The sequence below is a fragment of the Ictidomys tridecemlineatus genome, chromosome 9 (assembly GCF_052094955.1).
Source record: "Ictidomys tridecemlineatus isolate mIctTri1 chromosome 9, mIctTri1.hap1, whole genome shotgun sequence".
Classification (NCBI taxonomy): Eukaryota; Metazoa; Chordata; class Mammalia; order Rodentia; family Sciuridae; genus Ictidomys; species Ictidomys tridecemlineatus.
This window is the reverse complement of record NC_135485.1, coordinates 122,805,503-122,823,726: the sequence shown is the minus strand read 5'-3', so window position 1 is coordinate 122,823,726 and position 18,224 is coordinate 122,805,503. Positions and strand designations below refer to the sequence as shown.

The following is an 18,224-nucleotide window of genomic DNA, read 5'->3' as shown; positions in this document are numbered from 1 at the left end:
AAAGCAACTCAATTGGTCCTCTTTTCCTCCATGTCACTGACTTTCAAAAATCATTTTTGTTGCTCAAATTATGTAATTGTCCATGTGGTTTTGTGTCATTATCTTGTAGCCCAATCTCCCATATTTCCTACAAATAACTTTTGATAATTAAACTCCAAATTCTAACCTCATCAGAAATATAATTAACAAACACAGGAATTCTAACTCCAGAGAAATAAAAATTTAAGTCTACCAGTAATTTTGAAACACTTGTTGAAAAACAAATCTGAAAAAATTAACATGGTGCAGTAGCTCAGAAAAGACAGAAGAGGGAACTATAATATTTAGGAAGTCCACACTAAATAGCATTAAATTTTACTTTAAATTTCAGCACTGAATTTCAACTTAATGATGATTCAAAATATAGTAATTATTACATTTACATATCTCCTTCCAAAAACCAAGTAGATAAAATCTAGAATCCAGAAGAAAAAATTAACATCCTCTAATAAATAGTACACATTAACAAATATAACCATTTAAACTTATTCTAAAAATACACCTCAAAATTCCAAATAATTTTCTTCAATAATAAGCTAAACGAAACTAATGTATGTATTTTTGCAAAATAATCATTTTAATTATAAAATCAAAATACTTAAATGAAAAGGGAAATCCAGAATTTTAAAGCAAATTACTTTTTTACATATCTGTTCACACGAAAGAAAGCTACAAAATGTCTTTCTTTAGTGATAAAGGTATTTCAAGAATAAATATATGCAGTCTACCTAAGATGTTTGCTCAAAAAATGTTATTGAAACATTAGTGTAATTTATGTAAAAATATAACCATCACACTAATTAAAACTACTTTATGCAAGTACAGATAGAACAACAAATTTATACACAAGCGATTGTTACCATACCAACATAAGACAGAATAAAGCTAGTATAAACTATAGAATTTAGGTAACCTTTTTGTATCTAACAAGGAACTCCTTAACTCCAGTTTCCACTAACATATTCCTCATTTCCTTGGGAGCTCTCAACAGTGGCAGCACTTTTAACATTCACACTTCCACAATCATTCTGTTTATGAGGATTTAGGTGTTCTCTTAAAAAAAAATATATGAAATTTCTTGACCATGCTTCTGACTTTCTTCTGGGTCCTCATCATCAGGGTCTTTAACATCCATGTTTCCTCCAATAGTGTTCTTTGATGATTTCACCATCCTCTAGAATGGTATGGTTTTTCTCTACATGCTTCTCTCTCTCTTCTGAGGGCTCACAAGCAAAACCTTTAACATCTGTTTTTCTACCAATAGTAAATGCAAAGCAATCTAGGCTTTCTCTTTCATGTTCCTCAAAACCCATTCCCCAATTTCAAAGCCACTCCACATTTTTAGGCATTTGTTATAGCAGTGCTCCACATATAGGTACCAAAATCTAAAATTAGCTTTCTATGGCTGCTGTAACAAATTACCACAAATTTGGTAGCATGGAATAGCAAATTTATTATCTTACACTGTTCTTAAGACCAAATATTCAAAATCAGTGTGATTGAACCAAAATCAAGGTATTAGCAGACCAGTATTCTTTCCAGAAGCTCAAAGTTCATCTCTTTCCTTGCTCTGGTTACTGCTTAGAAAGCTATCTGAATTCCTTAGTTCTCTTGGTCCCTTCTTCCCCCTTCAAAAGCACATCATTCCAGCCTGTGCATTAGTCTCCCATCTCTTGTCTGCCTTGACCTTTTCACTCACTTATGAGGACTCTCTGATTACACTGGCTTGCTTGAATAATCCAGGATAACCTCCCCACCTCAAGTCCTTCAACCATGTAAGATAAAATACACAGTTTTTGGAAATTAGAAGGTGGACATCTTTCAGTTTACCAAAATACAATACTAAAAGCACAAAAGACAAAAGTAAAAGTATAGACTGTTCTTCAGGAAAACAATAAAAGACTTTTGAACTTAAGACATTGTTTAAAAAATGAAAAGGCTAGCCATAAACTCAGAAAAACTTGCAAATAGTTGTCCAAAGGGCTTATATCTGGACTATATTAAGTACTCTCGCACCTCAGCGACAACCCCCTAAAAAATTTTTTGACATTTGAGAAAATGTTTCAACAAAAGAAGATACAGGAATAGCAAATACACATAGGCAGCAATGTGCAACATCATTATTCATTAGAAAAATGAGAATAATGCCCCAATGGGATGTCATGACCTAACCACTAAAACAAGTAAAATTAAAATAACTGACCACAACAAATGTTCTGAGGACACTGAATGACTAGATGCTAGCAGTAATACACTCTTAGCAGTAAGATACAACCACTTTGAAAAGTCTGGTGATTTCCTATAAAGGAAAACATACACCTACTGTATTACTCTGCCATTCCTCTCAGGAGGAATAAAAACATATGTCTACATAACAACTGCATATAAATGTTTGGGGCCTCTTTATCCGTAATAGCCAAAAACAGTAAACAACCCAATTTAGCAAAAGATAAATGAAAAAAGGTTAAAAAAAAAAAAAAGAAATACCCAACAAAAATAAAGTATTAATAGTCCATGTAAAAAATATGAATGAATCTCAAATTTATTAAGCAGGAGGAAATAAGCCAGACTTGAGACACATTATCTGATTCTACTTTTATAACATTGTAGAAAAATAATTTATAGTGACAGAAAGCAAGTTAAGGGTTGCCTGGGAAGGGAGAAAGGGGGACATTACAAAGTTACAAAAAGGATTTCAAGGTTAATGTACACACTTACTACCTTGAATTTAATGATGGTTTCATGTGCACATAAATAAGTCATCAAATTATGCATTAATTATATCTCAATAAACCTAAATGTTTTTAAATTTAAAACTTAGAAGATGAATATGAGGTAGAGAAAATAAAATCTAAAGCCTATTTTTACGGTAGAATCCTAATAAACAATCTGGAGACAAATGAATTAAAGAATCTAAAATACACTTAAAAGATAAAATTATACTGTAGAATTTAGGATTCTCAGATGCAAGATGAAATTGAATGGTACTCAGTTTCCAGTGGGATTTTTTTCCCTCTACCCCTACCCTCTCTCCATGCTTATAAGAGAGCAAATGTTCAGGAAATTATCAATAATCTGATATTTAAAATATTCATATTTCTAAGCAGACTGACAAAGGGCTCAAAAATAAACTTTACTGGCACAACTATTTTCGCCCTCTGAGAGACAATCTAATCAAAATTTTCACTTGCCAAATTTTGACATTCTGAACTACAGAGGTAGAAGATATGTATCCACTTAGGTGACTAAAAAGAATGGATCAGCTGTCCATGATCCATCATAGCACAGAGACACTATTAAGAAGTGAACACATCTGAACGCCAGGCTAGACAGACATTTCTCAGTAAACAATATTGTATTGTATTGGGCAAATCATGTCATACACAACCATTTACTTAACTAAAAATGAGAACATAATCATATAATGCTGGAATGCTACCACAGTCCCATCTCTACTTTCAGAGAATTATATAGACGGACACACAAGGAATTCCATTCTAAAACAGCTCTATTAAGAGTGACCTTTTAAGGGCTGGGTAGCAAAAACCCTGGAGGATATTTCAGCCCCTTCATAATTTGGTGGTCAGCCACATAACTGGGTAGAAATGATACTCAGATATATGGCTCATTTCCTCTGATATTATCTTGCTTTCAGGGTTTCTCTCTACTAAAGTTTAACTGTTCTGTCAGCCCCATGTTCTGTCTTCTGATATCTCAAACCAATTTTTAGCCACCCAATCCACATGCAAGTTGAAAAATGTACTCAGTCAAAAAAAGAGGCAAAAACAAATCTCATGTGGTTCATTTCTCATTCAAGAGCAGAAGTCACATAATAATCAGAATAAGAAATTAAACTGGTCTTATAAAAATGTTAAAGATATGTGCTTAAGCTGGTTGCAGTGTTACACACTAATCCAAGCATCTCAGAGGCTGAGGCAGGAGGATCCAACGTTTCAAGGCCAGCCTCAGCTACTTAACAAGGCCCTGAGCACCTTAGCGAGACCCTATCTCAGAATAAAAAAATAAAAAGGGTTGGGGATGTGGCTCAATGATTATGTGACCCTGAGTTCAATCCCCAGTACCAAAAAAAAGATATGTACTTAATAATTCAGAAGAAATTTTTATTTACTCCATAGCTAAACTTACAAAAATTCAAAATACTTTTGCGTACACATAATCTGCACAAAACTAAAATCAATAAAATTCTAAATATCTATTCCCTCTTCACAGAAAAGATAAAAAGAACTTAAACTTAAAAGGCAATGATTAAGATATGAAATCAAATGTTAGAATTACTGTGATAAATTATTTAAAAAGACCCTTCCTTTCTCCAGTCCAAAAACTAAACATAAATTCACAATACTAATATTAATAAACAAATCACACACAAATAATATTTTCACTGCCACACATGGGATCAAACATAAGGTTTTGCTGAATACAATTAGCTGAGGAATTGAAGCACAAATACAAGAATAATTGCTTCCTTTGGGCTTTCACTGTCAAACACAGAAAACGCCCGTGTTTTTTTAGTCCTATAATAATTAAACCCTTGTCATAGATCTAGACTGTCAATGAATATTTATTTAAAAATAAATTTGTAATATGACACCAAAAGTACAAGAAACAAAAGAAAAAAAACAGATAAACTAAACTTAATCAAAATTTAAAACTTCTGGACTTCATGACACCATCAAGAAAGTAAAGAGATAATCCACAGAATAGGGGGAAATACTGCAAATCACAGATCTGGTCAGGGTCTAGTATTTAGAACATATAAAGAACATTTATAATTCAACATTTAAAGATAACCCAGTTTTAACTGGTGAAGATTTGAACAGATATTTCTCCAAAGAAGGCAAACAAATGGTCAAAAGCACATGAAATGATTCCTACCACACAAAAGAAAGTCATCAAAAAGAAAATTAAAACCACAGAGATACTACTTCTCACCAACTAGGATAACTAAAATGTAATAGACGACTATAAGGATGTGGAGGAACTAGAACCTTCTTCACACATACTTAGTGGGAGAATAAAATGGCACAGTCATTTTGACAGTTCCTCAAACACTCAAAAAATCATCCCAACACTTGGAAAAATCCACCCCATTTATATAGATCAAAGGGCTATTTGGTATTTGTTTTGTATTGTTATATTAGGTTTGTCTGAACTCAAACTGCAAACAATGTCTCCTTTATGGTATGCAATAGCTGATTTTGCTTAAGTTTTTTCACATTGTAGCTGGTTGGTTTTTTTTTTAATAAAACCTCCCTTGTAATATGTTCACAAAAGAAATAAAAACATATCCATACAAAAACTTACACAAGTATATTCACAGAAGAAGTATTCCTAATAGTCAATACAACGACTGATGAATATATATATATATATATATATATATATATATATATATAAAATGGAATATTATTCAGTCATAAAAATGAATGAAATACTGATACATACTACAAACTGAAAATATTTTGCTAAGTGAAAGGAGCCAGACACCAAAGGATAAATATTTTATGATGCTATTTTTATAAAATGTTCATAAAAACAGAAAGTCTACTAAGTGCTACCTAGGGCTGGGAGATGTGGAGGTGTGAAGGTTTGAGGACATGACAAGAGTGATGAAAACATCCTAAGCTTATGTAGAGGTAATGATCCTACAAGTCTGAATATACTAAACTATCACTGAATTGTATACGCAGGGAAGAATTTTCTAGCATGTGAACTGAATCTCAAAAAAAAAAAGTCACTCAAAATTAATAAAGTTGCAAAAATGAAATGTGAGTCAGAAGTATACGTAATACAAAGACAACTGATTCCCTCTAACTGAAATATATGCATCAATAGGGAAAAATGACAATAAGTCATTTTTATACTTAATACGTGCCCAGAAATCAGTTACTACATTTTAAAGTAGTAGAAATCTGCTTAACAATTTACAACAGCATTTGCTCCTAAAAATGTTATACTTATTTTATAAATACATAGTAAACATAATAGTATAATTGTTGAATAATTGGTTTTAGAAACAATATTTGGTCAAATATGTATTACTGCAAACACATTAAAAAATAAAAGAAACCAATACTTATCCTTAAATATTTCTTCATATACATACAATTATAATCTCCTTTAGCTAATCAAATAAACCTATTTATCTCTAAAAATCTTTTGACTATATTAAAAACAACCTCAAACTATGACACAATATTATCCAATGTCTCAGCACTTTCTTCCTATCTTTGAAATATTTTTCATCACTTTAAAATCTATCAAGATTAACTAACGCATTATTGTGTCTATATAATCATCATAGTATATAAATCTAAAACACTTTTAGTTGAAATAAAACATGCTGAGATTAACCAATCTTTAGTAAAAAATTAAGTAGTAAAAGCTTTATCTAATAAAATCCTAAATTTATGAGATGCTTTACTATAGGCCCATAAAATTTTTCATATTTCAATCCTGGAACAAAGAAATTGGGATAATCTAGACAGGAAACAGCATAAGGCCTGACAACATTAATGGTTGGTACACTGCAGCAAATGGGACCTAATAAACAAAACAATGGATGGCAAAAGAAAAAATCCATACTAGTTTTAGCAACTAAAGGAGAACTACTACAAAATCCCAAGAAGGGAAAATCCTGTTTCATTCATAAAGTATTACCACTCCTTACCCACTAGAACTATTTCTTTTCAGGACTTCCTAATATTTAGGCTGCACACCAAAAGAATGTTCTGGATACAACATGTAGAAAGAATCAGAAGCAGATCAGAAAAGGCATAGAGAAAAAAATTCTAGAACCTAGTTAAAAATTAAAAGCAATATAATTTATAATTGTAATTTAACACTGGTTATTGTAAATGTCCTTATATTGCGTGCATAAATTTAACTAAAATTCAAAGTTTGGAGTTCAATACTTACCAACTACTTAGATAGCCTTTTAAAAATCTTGCTGATGGTAGAAATTCCCTAAATAAAAAAATAAATAAATAAGTGAGAAATATTTTTTCAACTTCAGAATTATACCTACTCTGTAAAATCTACCCAAGAATTCCATTTAATATTAGGGTTATTTCTGTATGTATAACACTATAAAACCCAAAGCATATGCTGAAACTTGAGCATATAATAAAATTTTTATATACAAACTTTTCATAATCTTAAAAATAATTTAAATTTCATATGCAACATATGGAAAAGCTGATTATCAAGACACTGGCAGCATTTACTAGAACAGAACACAGAAAGAATGAGCTCTATCACAAGTAAGACAAATAATTAAAAGATCAAGGGAAAAGTATACTAATAACTTCTTAGAGTATCAGTCATATGTTCAATTCTTTCTAACACTGAATACACACTGTCATATTCTGGTACCTGGCAACACCTTTTAAGTAACACCTAAACAATGTAACAATAAGTTCTACAAAGCAGAGCCAATGAAATGATAAAATATTTTATAAACTCATTGTGATTTTATCAAAAGATCAAAATGAGGAAGCATTTTAAAATCCATTCTATGTTAATAGGTAAACAAAATACCTTGTCCATAATAAAAAGAAACATGTAAAATGGCAAATGAATTTACTATTATAAAAGTTAGCTGTAAATAATTTCATAATAAACTTTGAATACGAATCTTTTCAATCAAGTCTCAAGTCAAATTAATCAAAATTAAGAATAAAGGTACTACAAAATATTTATGGAACTCTAAGTGTTTGCCAAACACTTTACTCTGAACTGAAAAAAAAAAAAAACTTGTACAGACTTTTTTCTAAACACTTCATTCCTTATAGACTAAGTCATCTGCTTAAATATAGCAGCTGCATTTGACTGCACATCCCAATGTTTTTAAACCACCATTATGTCTCCTCAAAAACAAAACATAGCAAGTAAGGCAGAACATAATGTTATGAAATAAAACTGCCTCTTTCAGAGTCAGGAAAAAAATCTGTTTAAAATTTCCTTTTAAAGAATCACCAGAATAACAATCATCTATCTTAATAGAAAATGTTACATTACTAGAAACTGCAGTACCACATATAAAAATAAAAATGTTTTCTTGAGTAAGCCTGATAGATTTCCTATGACTACTTCTGCTAAAACCAGAATCTATCAAATCAACATCTATCCACAGACCATGGACAAAGGGAAAAGAAAAAGAGAGCTAAACATAAAATTGTAAAGCTGCTAAACGATGACAAGAGAACACTGTCACAACTTTGAGCTGGGCAAGGATTTCTTAAACAGGACACAGAAAAACAAACTGGATTTCATTACAACTAGGAAGTATCTTTTTAAAAAATAAAAATACAACCTACAGAGTAGGATGAAATATTAGCAATATACATGTCCGACAAAGGACTCATCCAAAACATATTATGACAGTTTAAAATCAACAAGAAAAAGACCACTCAAGGGCTGGGGATATAGCATAAAGGTTGCTTGCTTAGCATAAGGCCCTGGATTCAATCCTAAATACCACAATAAAGAGAAGAACAAAAACACAAACATTATTAAGATACCCAAAAGATCAAACAAAACTTCAAAAACAAGATCATAAGAAAAATGCTAAATATTACTGATCATTAGAAAAATACAGATTAACCTCACAATGATATATACTATCACCCACAATTTTTTTTATCTAAAAACTCGACAATAACAACTGTAAGCAACAATATGCAGCAACTCACATTCTCATAAACTAGAGCAGAAATGTAAAATGGATCAAACAGAGAATGTTGGGAAGTATCTACTGAGACTGAAAATATAATTCCTAAAGATCAAGCAATACCACTCCTAATTATACATGCCCACAAAAAGATATGTTCAAGAATTATCACATCAGCATTATTTTAAGAGCCCAAAACTGTATATAATCCAAACATCTAACAGCATTAGGATGGAGAAATAAAAACCACAGTATATTCATACAATGGAATCCTAAACTACAGTGAAAATGCCACATGTCAAAAACTCAGTGTCAAAGAAGCCAGTGCAAAGAAAAAAAACAAAAAAACACATACTATCTGATCTATTCTTATAAAATTCAACAATAAACCAAACATATCTCTGTTTATAAAGTAGGAAGAGTAATTAATTACCTTTCTTGTGAAGGAATTATTGACTGGGACAGGACACAGGGAGACTTCTGAGAAGTTGATACCTTGATCTGGGTTGGGGTTAAAAAATTGTGTTCACTTTGTAAAAGTTCGTCAACATAAAAAAGTTCACTTATACTTTTCTGTATGCATATAATGCTTCAATGTTTTTAAAATTTAAAAAAAAGACTAAAAATTATTTCTCAATAATTCTAGGCCATCATACTAATAATATGTAACTCACTAATTTGAAAATCTCAAAATTTCTTAACAATGTATTCCAATTTATTTCTATTGATTACACAAAGGTAATTTAAATATGGCTGGTCATTTTATACTAGAAAGTTTAAAAGCAGTTTCAATGCAAATATAAATTTTGCCAGCAAAGGATTCCTTATGATTTTCTATCACTGGTTGAGTTGTCCCCTATCTGAAATGCTTGGGATCAGGAGCATTTCAGATTTCATAGTTTTTCAGATTGTGAAGTATCTGCATTAACTTTACCACATGAACATTCCTAACCCCCAAATCCAAAATCCAAATACTCTAGCATTTCAGATTTCATATTTTCCAACTGGAGATATTTACAGAAACTATTTTTCTAATGCTTGTCCTAAACAAACTCAAGTTAAATTTATAGATACGTGATTTTGCACAAATATCTTTAAATCATTAATAGCTAGCTTGAACACTGATTTCAAAAGCAACCACATAGCCAAGCCAGGCATTCATAAAAACATTAAAGCAAACTTACTAGACACTATTGTTTACAAAATCTAAGACTTTTTGATTGCTTCCAGTCTCCCTCATTTGCCACCTTGAGTCCCTACTTGTGTGCCTAATCTTAGGTGGTCTACCTATGACACCCCTGAGCAACAACCTTGGTATTCCAGGTGACCCCCATTTTTACTCTGACAAGATTAAAGAAGCTACCATGAGCCAGGAAAAATTTGCCAAACTGCTGGCACAAGTACACACTGGTTGGAAAGGAACTGCTTGCAGAAGGAAGGTGGTTCATTGAACCAAGATTAAACAGAAAAATAATAAAAATAAAAAACTTCAGTTGTCTTTAAAGAAGTTAAGGGAAAACAGTTTCCTCTCTGGTATGAAAGAGGTGAATATGTTTACAAACCAAGGAACAATGATCCACTTTAACAACCTTCAAGTTCAGGCATCTCTGGCAGAAAACACCTTCATATCACAGGCCATGCAAAGATAAAAGCAGCTGTCAGAACTGCTACCCAACATCTTAAACCAGCTTGGTGCAGACAGTCTGACTGAATTAAAGAGACTGACTGAAGCACTGCTCCAACAATCTATGGATGGAAGAGCACTACTTGCTACTGGAGAGGAGGAGGGGTGGGGGCAGGGAAGAAGTTTCAGATCTTGTATAGAATTTTAATAAGATTCTAAAAATGAGGTAAACTGATTGGAGTCAACTTCAGAAGACCAATAAAACTTGAAGAAGTTACTGGAAGCTGCTATTTTATACTACAACTGTTTTTTAAAATTGTTTATGAATCTGATAAAATCTAGATCTCTAACATTTTTAAGCCCAAGCCCCTTGAATACTGCAGTTCTTTTCAGCTTTCATTTATACCATTTATTCTATGCAGCTAATTAAGCTGAAAAAGCCTGGTAATAATGCTTGAAACAAAGGTTAATGGAGTTCTTTGACTAGTTAAAAAAAAAAAAAATGAAGACTTAGATTTTTTTAAACCATACCTTTTCAAGAAGTGTTCTACATCTATTGAAAAATAAAAAGCCTTGCAAATAAGTCTTCTTATAAACATAAAATTTTTGTTGATATTTACAATGGTACCTATATAAAAAACATAAAAAGTTCCATTTCTTCTTATCTACCTTTTCAATTATACTGACCTAATCAATTATTTCTATTTATCTAACAAACTTCTATTCTTTTGTCTAAATTAAGTAATTTGATTAATCTTTTATTAGATTTAAATAAGGATTTGTGACTTATTACAACAACCTGTTTGTCTTTGGCTGACAGATATTTTTTGTTGTTTTTGTTGAGTCTATAACAAAATTCAGGAAGGAGAGGAGGGTGGCCTAAAGGCTGGAAAGGTCAGTTCTCTTAATAATTCCCAGAGGCTAGGAATTTAGGTTTCCCCTCAGATTAGCACCCCTTCATGGGGTCAAACCTCATTTGGTATCAAAACCTTACAAGAACTTTCCTGAGTCTTGGGGTTTGTTATCTATATGAATCTAGCTTGATAGAGAGCTCCTTTCCTAACATGCAACAGCCAGAAATCGGCAAGTTCCTGAATAAAAAAAGGCCAGCAATCCAGTTAGTCCTGAGACACAGTGAACAAAAGAAAAACCACTGCCAAACTAATTTTTTTTTTAATCAGTCTAACTCCACATCCCATCCAAGCATGAAACATGCTTCTTTAAGGTTCTTAACTTTCTAAAAGATTTGTTTTTACCACAAATAAAATAAAGTAACCAACATGGGCAATCTTTGAACAAGTACTAATATTAAAGGTAGTCAAGAACAAAAAGGGGGAAATCCCTTCTTCATGAGAAGTTTGTCTTATCTTCCTAAAAGAGAAGAACCAACTTACCGAATGTAAAGGAAATTTCCCCAGAGAATGTATTTCTTTAAAATAAAAAAATTTTAAAAATTAAAAAAAAAAGACTAGAAGGACTAGGATCATGGTTCATGGTTCAAAGTCCACTTTGAAGCCAAGAGTGACTAAATGAAGTCAAGACAACAGGTCCCATCCCATATCTAAATAGTCCACAGAATCAGATGTGGGTTTATTAAGAGAAATTACCTAATTTTATGATTTCTAATAATAATAAAAATACCAGAGAAGACTAAAAGGATGTAAGCAAAGCAATCTTCCCCTAAAACAAAAGAACCACAATGAATTCAATGATTACACCCTGTTCATCAAGCAATAATCTAATGAAGACTGTTTATGAATTATGATCACATAAATACTATTTTTAAACCTAGCATCTTTAACAGGTATTATGTTACAGTTTACAGAAATAAATTCTGATGTGCTACTGCACAGGCAGGTAAAGTTAACAACAGAATGTACTGTTATTTTCAAAAAAGTTTAAAAAATATTTTGAATACTTCCACCACAAAGAAACAGTAAATGTTTGAAAAGGTAGATATGCTTACCTGATTTGAACATTATATAATATATACACATACATATATCAAAATATTACATGATACCCCATAAATATTTATACATTTTATGTGTTAAACTTTTTTAAATTAATAATAAAAAGAATTTAAATCTAGCATCTTTGAATGGTGTTCATAATTTATTTTCTTAAGAGACTGCTATTTTTTTGTTGTTTTCAATTTTAAGTTTTTTGAAGCTACACTGGTAAAGAATATAAAAGAAGGGAGTCCAACTCATCAAGAGTTCTGGCCACTAAAAATATTAAATGGAAAACTCCAGAAATTAATAATTTGTAATTTTTTTAATTTTTATGTGGTGCTGAGGATGGAACCCAGGCCCCACCCGTGTTAGGCGAGCGCTATGCGGCTGAGCCACAATCCCAGCCCCTAATAATTTATAATTTTTAAACTGCAAGTCATTGAGATGGGTGATGAAATCTCAAACCCCATTCTTCCTGAAATGTGAATCATCCCTCTTTTCAGAGTATCCATCCTGTGTACACTTCTGCCCATTAATCACTAAGCAGCCATTTCAGTTATCAGATGGAGCAAAGAACTGGTATCCCCGTGCTTATTTCCAAATAACACCTTATTTTACTTAATGATGGAAGCAAACCCTAAAGTAGTGGTGCTGGCAATTCAGGTACACCATAGTAAAGCCATAAAGTGCTTCCTTTATGTAAAAAGGTGAAAATTCTTAACTTTTAGGGGGAACAAAACAATATAGAGAATTTAGTACTATCTGAGCTTTCACATATCCACTGGAGGTCTTGGAATGTTTTCCCTGTGGATAAGAGGGACATATTACAGTTTCATGGAGATCGGATCTTGAATTACCTGGGACAAATATTAAAAACTGCTTCTCAAATTACCCATCACCCATTTGATTTAGTCTACTTACAAAATTTCATGAATTAATCCAGTACAAACAAACCAATGGTTTACTTCTATCTTATATAGAATTGAATTTCATTATCTTATATTCTTCAAATGTCTTTTAAAAATCTCATGCTATAACAAATTTTTGTAAAAGATGTAAATTTTCACTTAAAAAAAAAAAAACCACATGCAGCATTTCTATTTCTTTAACAAAGAAGGCACAGCATTTGGTGTTTATCCCCAAGCATCTGGCTTGATTGCTATAAAACCGCAAAGGAATGCTTACACAGTACCTCAATTTGAAAGGAATTCCTCAACTTTCTCATAGACACTCCAGCAAATTAAAAAGTAAACTCATGGTACTTCTAAAAAATATCTGATTTGTTCCAATTGTCCGAACAGTAACAACAACAACAAAACCAACATAAGTTATCTGCATTTCTATATAATTACATTCATAGAGTTTTGCTCTCATGTTTTCTCTGACACTTCCACAAACCTTAAAACTGTATCTAAATTCCTCACAGTTCTCACCAATTGCAAATTTTCAAAAGTCTGTGATTTACATCTTCTGCCACATTCATATTCCTTAAGTTAATTCAAGCCCCAACTGATCACTAATTTACTACAATAAAATACTGGATGAGTTCTAATCCCCTTCCCCCCAAAAAAATGACCTTTATCTAGAAACATAAACTGCTGTTCACCTTGATATTAACAGGTTCTGTAATAAATTAAATCTTTATGGAGTCCTAATATCTCCCATAATCTCTTAAGATTACACTATTCAAATTAAATTAACAAAAAACAAAACTGAGTAAACATATTAACTCTTAAATCCTGTACTACAAAATTCAACACATACTGTTCTAAAGAACAGAAGAGTTCTACAAAATCAAATCCATCTTTACTATTTAACAAACACAGCAGAGGGATGAAGAGCCTATAGAAATTTATTTGAAATAATAGTTAGTAAAAGGCAACCACAGAACCAAATAATATTATGCCCTGCATTAAAATGTTTTGGTCAAGAAGAGATCATATGTATAAAGGGGGTCTCACAAGAACATCAGAGAGCTAAGAAATTCCTAATGCCTAATAACACTGTAGCAGTCTTAGTGGTGTAGCACAACACATTACTTAGGTTTGTGGTAATGTTGGTGTAAACAAACCTTACTGTGCTGCCATGCTAGTAGCAGCCTTGTGTATTTTATGTTTGTACCAAGAGGCCAAATTCAATGACTGACCTCTAACATCTAGGTTTGTGAAGTACACACTATCACATTCGCACAACAATGAAACCTGCTACTGCTGGATATTTCAGAACATATCCCTCATTAAGCAACAGATTACTGCATTCTAAATCCAAGTACCCTTAGAAATTACCCCACTGGCAACAAAGCAATTAGGATATAAGGTCTAGTCTTATAAGAAAATTTAAAAATTTTCTTTCCATTCAAAAACAAATTATTCCAACCATATAATAGACATTCTCTCCAAGTACACATAAAACATTCACCTAAATAAAATAAGCCTTAACTCATTTAAAAGAATTGAAATAATACAAAATATATTATCTGCTTGCAATGCAATTAAGCTAAAAATGATTGACAGAAAATTAATTGAAAAATATGAAATATGGGAATTCAACAACACATCTAAACAACCTGTAAATCAAAAAAGTCTCAAGGGAAATTAGAAAATATTTTGAACTAACTGAAGAAAACAATTACAAATTACAGTAATATATAAGATGCAGTCTCAGCAGTTCTTAGAGGGAAATTAATAGCCTTAAATGCCTATATTAAAAAAGGAAAAGAAAAATAGCACCAAATAAGTTAAGTGCCCACCTTAAGAAAGTGTACGAGACCAATGCAAACTCAAAACAAGCAGTAGGAAGGCAATAATAAAGAGTAGAAATCAACGGATTAAGGCAGAACTATAAGAAGAAAAAGAGAGAGGGGGAGGGAGGGAGGGAAAAAGAAAGAGGGGGAGAGAAGGAAGGGAGAAAGAAATAAAGGAAGGAAGAAAGAAAGAAAAGAAAAAATAAATACAAAAGCTAGTTCTTTACATTGATAGAGTTATGCTCTCATGTTTTCTCTGACATTTCCACAAACCTTAAAACTGTATCTAAATAAACTTGATAGAAAACCTTCTAGGCAGACTAACCAACTCATAAAACAAGAACGTAAAATAAGACAAATTGTCAACATGAGGACTGAAAGCAGAAATATCACTGAAGACCTTAGAAACATTAATAATTAAGGAATACTTTATGACTACAAAATATGAAGTAAATCATTTCATCCTGAAAGATACAAACTGCTTTTAAGAAAAGTCAGATAATATGAATTGTCATATATGTGTGTATATATATAAATTATCCTATTTTAGACACATATATACATATATGAAAACAAATTTGTAGTTAAAAACATTTCAAAAAAGAAATATGCTCCAACGGTTTCACAGCAAATGCTACAAAACATTCAGGAAAAAAATATCAATTAAACATAATCTCTCTCCAAAAATAGAAAAGAGAATAGTTCTCAACTCAAAATAGCAAAGGGAGACATGATATTATAAGTAAACAACAGACAATAATCCCTATGAACATATACAAAAACCCTCAACAAAATATAAGCAAATCTAATTCAACAAAATAGAAAATGAATAATAAATATCTCATAGCCAAGTACGGTTTAACAAAGGAATACACAGCTGGTTCAACATTTGAAAATCAAACAACGTAATAGATTGCATTAACAACCTAAATAAGAAAACTACATTTCAAGCTGCAGAAGAGACATTAGACAAAAATCCAACATCCATTCCTGATTTAAAATACTCAGGAAAGTAAGAATAAAATTTAAAAATTTATTTATTCCAAATCATGATGACCTACAAAGAAAATCCAAAGAAAAAAGTCGTAAAACTAATATACAGTTTTGACAGGTCATGAGATACAATAAAATTCATTATATTTTTATATACTAGCAATGAGTTGGTACATCAAAAATTTTTATGTATGCATGCATGAACATATAACAACAAATTCCATTGATACATACAACTATACTGCAATAATAAAAAATGTGGGGAAAAATTTAAATGCAGTAGAAGCTACAGTAGATCAAAAATAAAGAAATACTTATGTATATATCTATAAAATATGTTTAGAATTTGTAGACTAAAAACTATTAAACTAATGATAATAATCAAAGACCAAAAAAATGGAGAAATAGATTCAGAGATTGAAAGGCTATCTATTGTTACAATATCAGTTCTCTTCAGACTGATATATAGAATAAAACCCAATGAAAAATGCAAGAGGAACATAGTCAACCCTCTGTAAAAGGGAAATAGAGAGAGGGGTCTGGTTCCAGGTGCAACCCCAATGGATACCAAAATCCACAGATGCTCGGCTCTCTCATAAATAGTACAGTATTCGAAGCACCATTAACTTTCCATTACTTTTAATGCCCAATACAATATAAAAAGTTGTGATTCGGTATTGTTTAGGGAATAATGACATGAAAAAATTTTGTATATAGTTCAGTACAGACTAATTTTTCTTCTAAATATTTTTGATATGCAATTGGTTATATCCACAGATGGGGGGGGGGGCCTGTGGATACAAAGGACCAATTATTTTTTAATTATCAACAAGCTGATTTTTAAATTTACATGGAAAAACAAAGGGAATAGAATATTCAAAACAATTTACAAAAAGAAAAAATTAGGGAAATTACACTAATTTCAGTAATAACCAGAAAGCTAAATTATTCAAGACAATGATATATTAAGCGAAACAACAGACGGTAGTTCAATAAACAGAATTAATCCAGAAATAGATACTTACAAATTTTTGACCAAAGTATTGGTCAAAGATTTTTGACCAAAGTACAAAGGTAATTAAATGAGGGATGATAGTATTTTCAAGAAAGAGTGTTAAAACAACTGGATATCCATAAACAAAAATAATGAATTTGAACTCTACCTCATGACTTACACAAATAGAAATGTAAGGTACATCACAAATCTAAATGTGAAACATAAAATAATAAAATGTCTAAGAAAACAAAGGAAAAATCTACAATATGCAGTAAGGCAAAGTTTGTAAAACAATCCGTAAGAGAAAAAAAATTAATAGCTTCTTTAAAATTAGAAATGTTAGCTTTGTTAAAGAGACCTAAAGTGAAAAGACAGATCACAGGCTGAAAAAAATATATTTGCAATCATATTTCTGACAAAATACTTTACCCAGAATCAAGCAAGAACTCTAAACAATAATAAAGCAAACAATTTGGTACTTCACTATCCTCTCTAAGATAGACAAATCAAAACTGGGGAATATTACCAGAAGACAATATAGAAATGAGTAGAAAATACCATTAGGAAATAATTCTCTGTGATACTCCAAAGTTTCTGAACCTCTTTGAAGTAAGAAACTCATTGACTTGTGCTCTGCACTCTTAGGATATTTTCCTAGTAAACAACCTTGAAAGAACAGACAGCATTTCTCTCTACAGCAAAGAACAGCATTCTTACCTCCTTTTATAAACCATTCAGGTTCTCAAGCCAAGGATTCCTCTCCTGTTACGCAATGTACAATGAGTCCTATGACTCTACTTACACTGCTATATGGGAACTGGGGCACAGGAAACTGGCCCCCAAACAGCTAATATGTACTCTTAGCCACTGCTATCACTTGCTGTAAATAACAAATTATCCTTCAGTTTCAACTCAGGAGGCCCATGTCTTCTACCAGCATCCATTAACAATGGCTGAGACAGGGCTGGGGATGTGGCTCAAGCGGTAGCGCGCTCGCCTGGCATGCGTGCGGCCCGGGTTCGATCCTCAGCACCACATACCACCAAAGATGTTGTGTCCGCCGAGAACTGAAAAATAAATATTAAAAATTCTCTCTCTCTCTCCTCTCTCTCTTTAAAAAAACAATGGCTGAGACATTTATTAAGCTTGCAAAAAAAGTGCAAAAATCTCAAGACTCTTCA

General features: G+C 31.7%; 1 protein-coding gene across 6 annotated transcripts in view; it reads right to left on the bottom strand.

The window, feature by feature from the left end:
* Fbxw7 (F-box and WD repeat domain containing 7) overlaps nt 1-18,224 on the bottom strand; it is a 191,219-nt gene that overhangs the window by 124,185 nt on the left and 48,810 nt on the right. For 2 of the 6 annotated variants that reach the window (XM_040293186.2, XM_078022032.1), the window contains exons 2-3: nt 9,165-9,232; nt 6,979-7,026 (exon numbers count right to left, since the gene is read on the bottom strand). The exons of 2 other annotated variants lie outside the window; for them this stretch is intronic. The gene's annotated coding sequence lies outside the window, so the exon portion shown is untranslated. The remainder of the gene's footprint in view (nt 1-6,978; nt 7,027-9,164; nt 9,233-18,224) is intronic. 2 more of the 6 variants (XM_078022030.1, XM_078022033.1) reach the window with 1 other exon arrangement.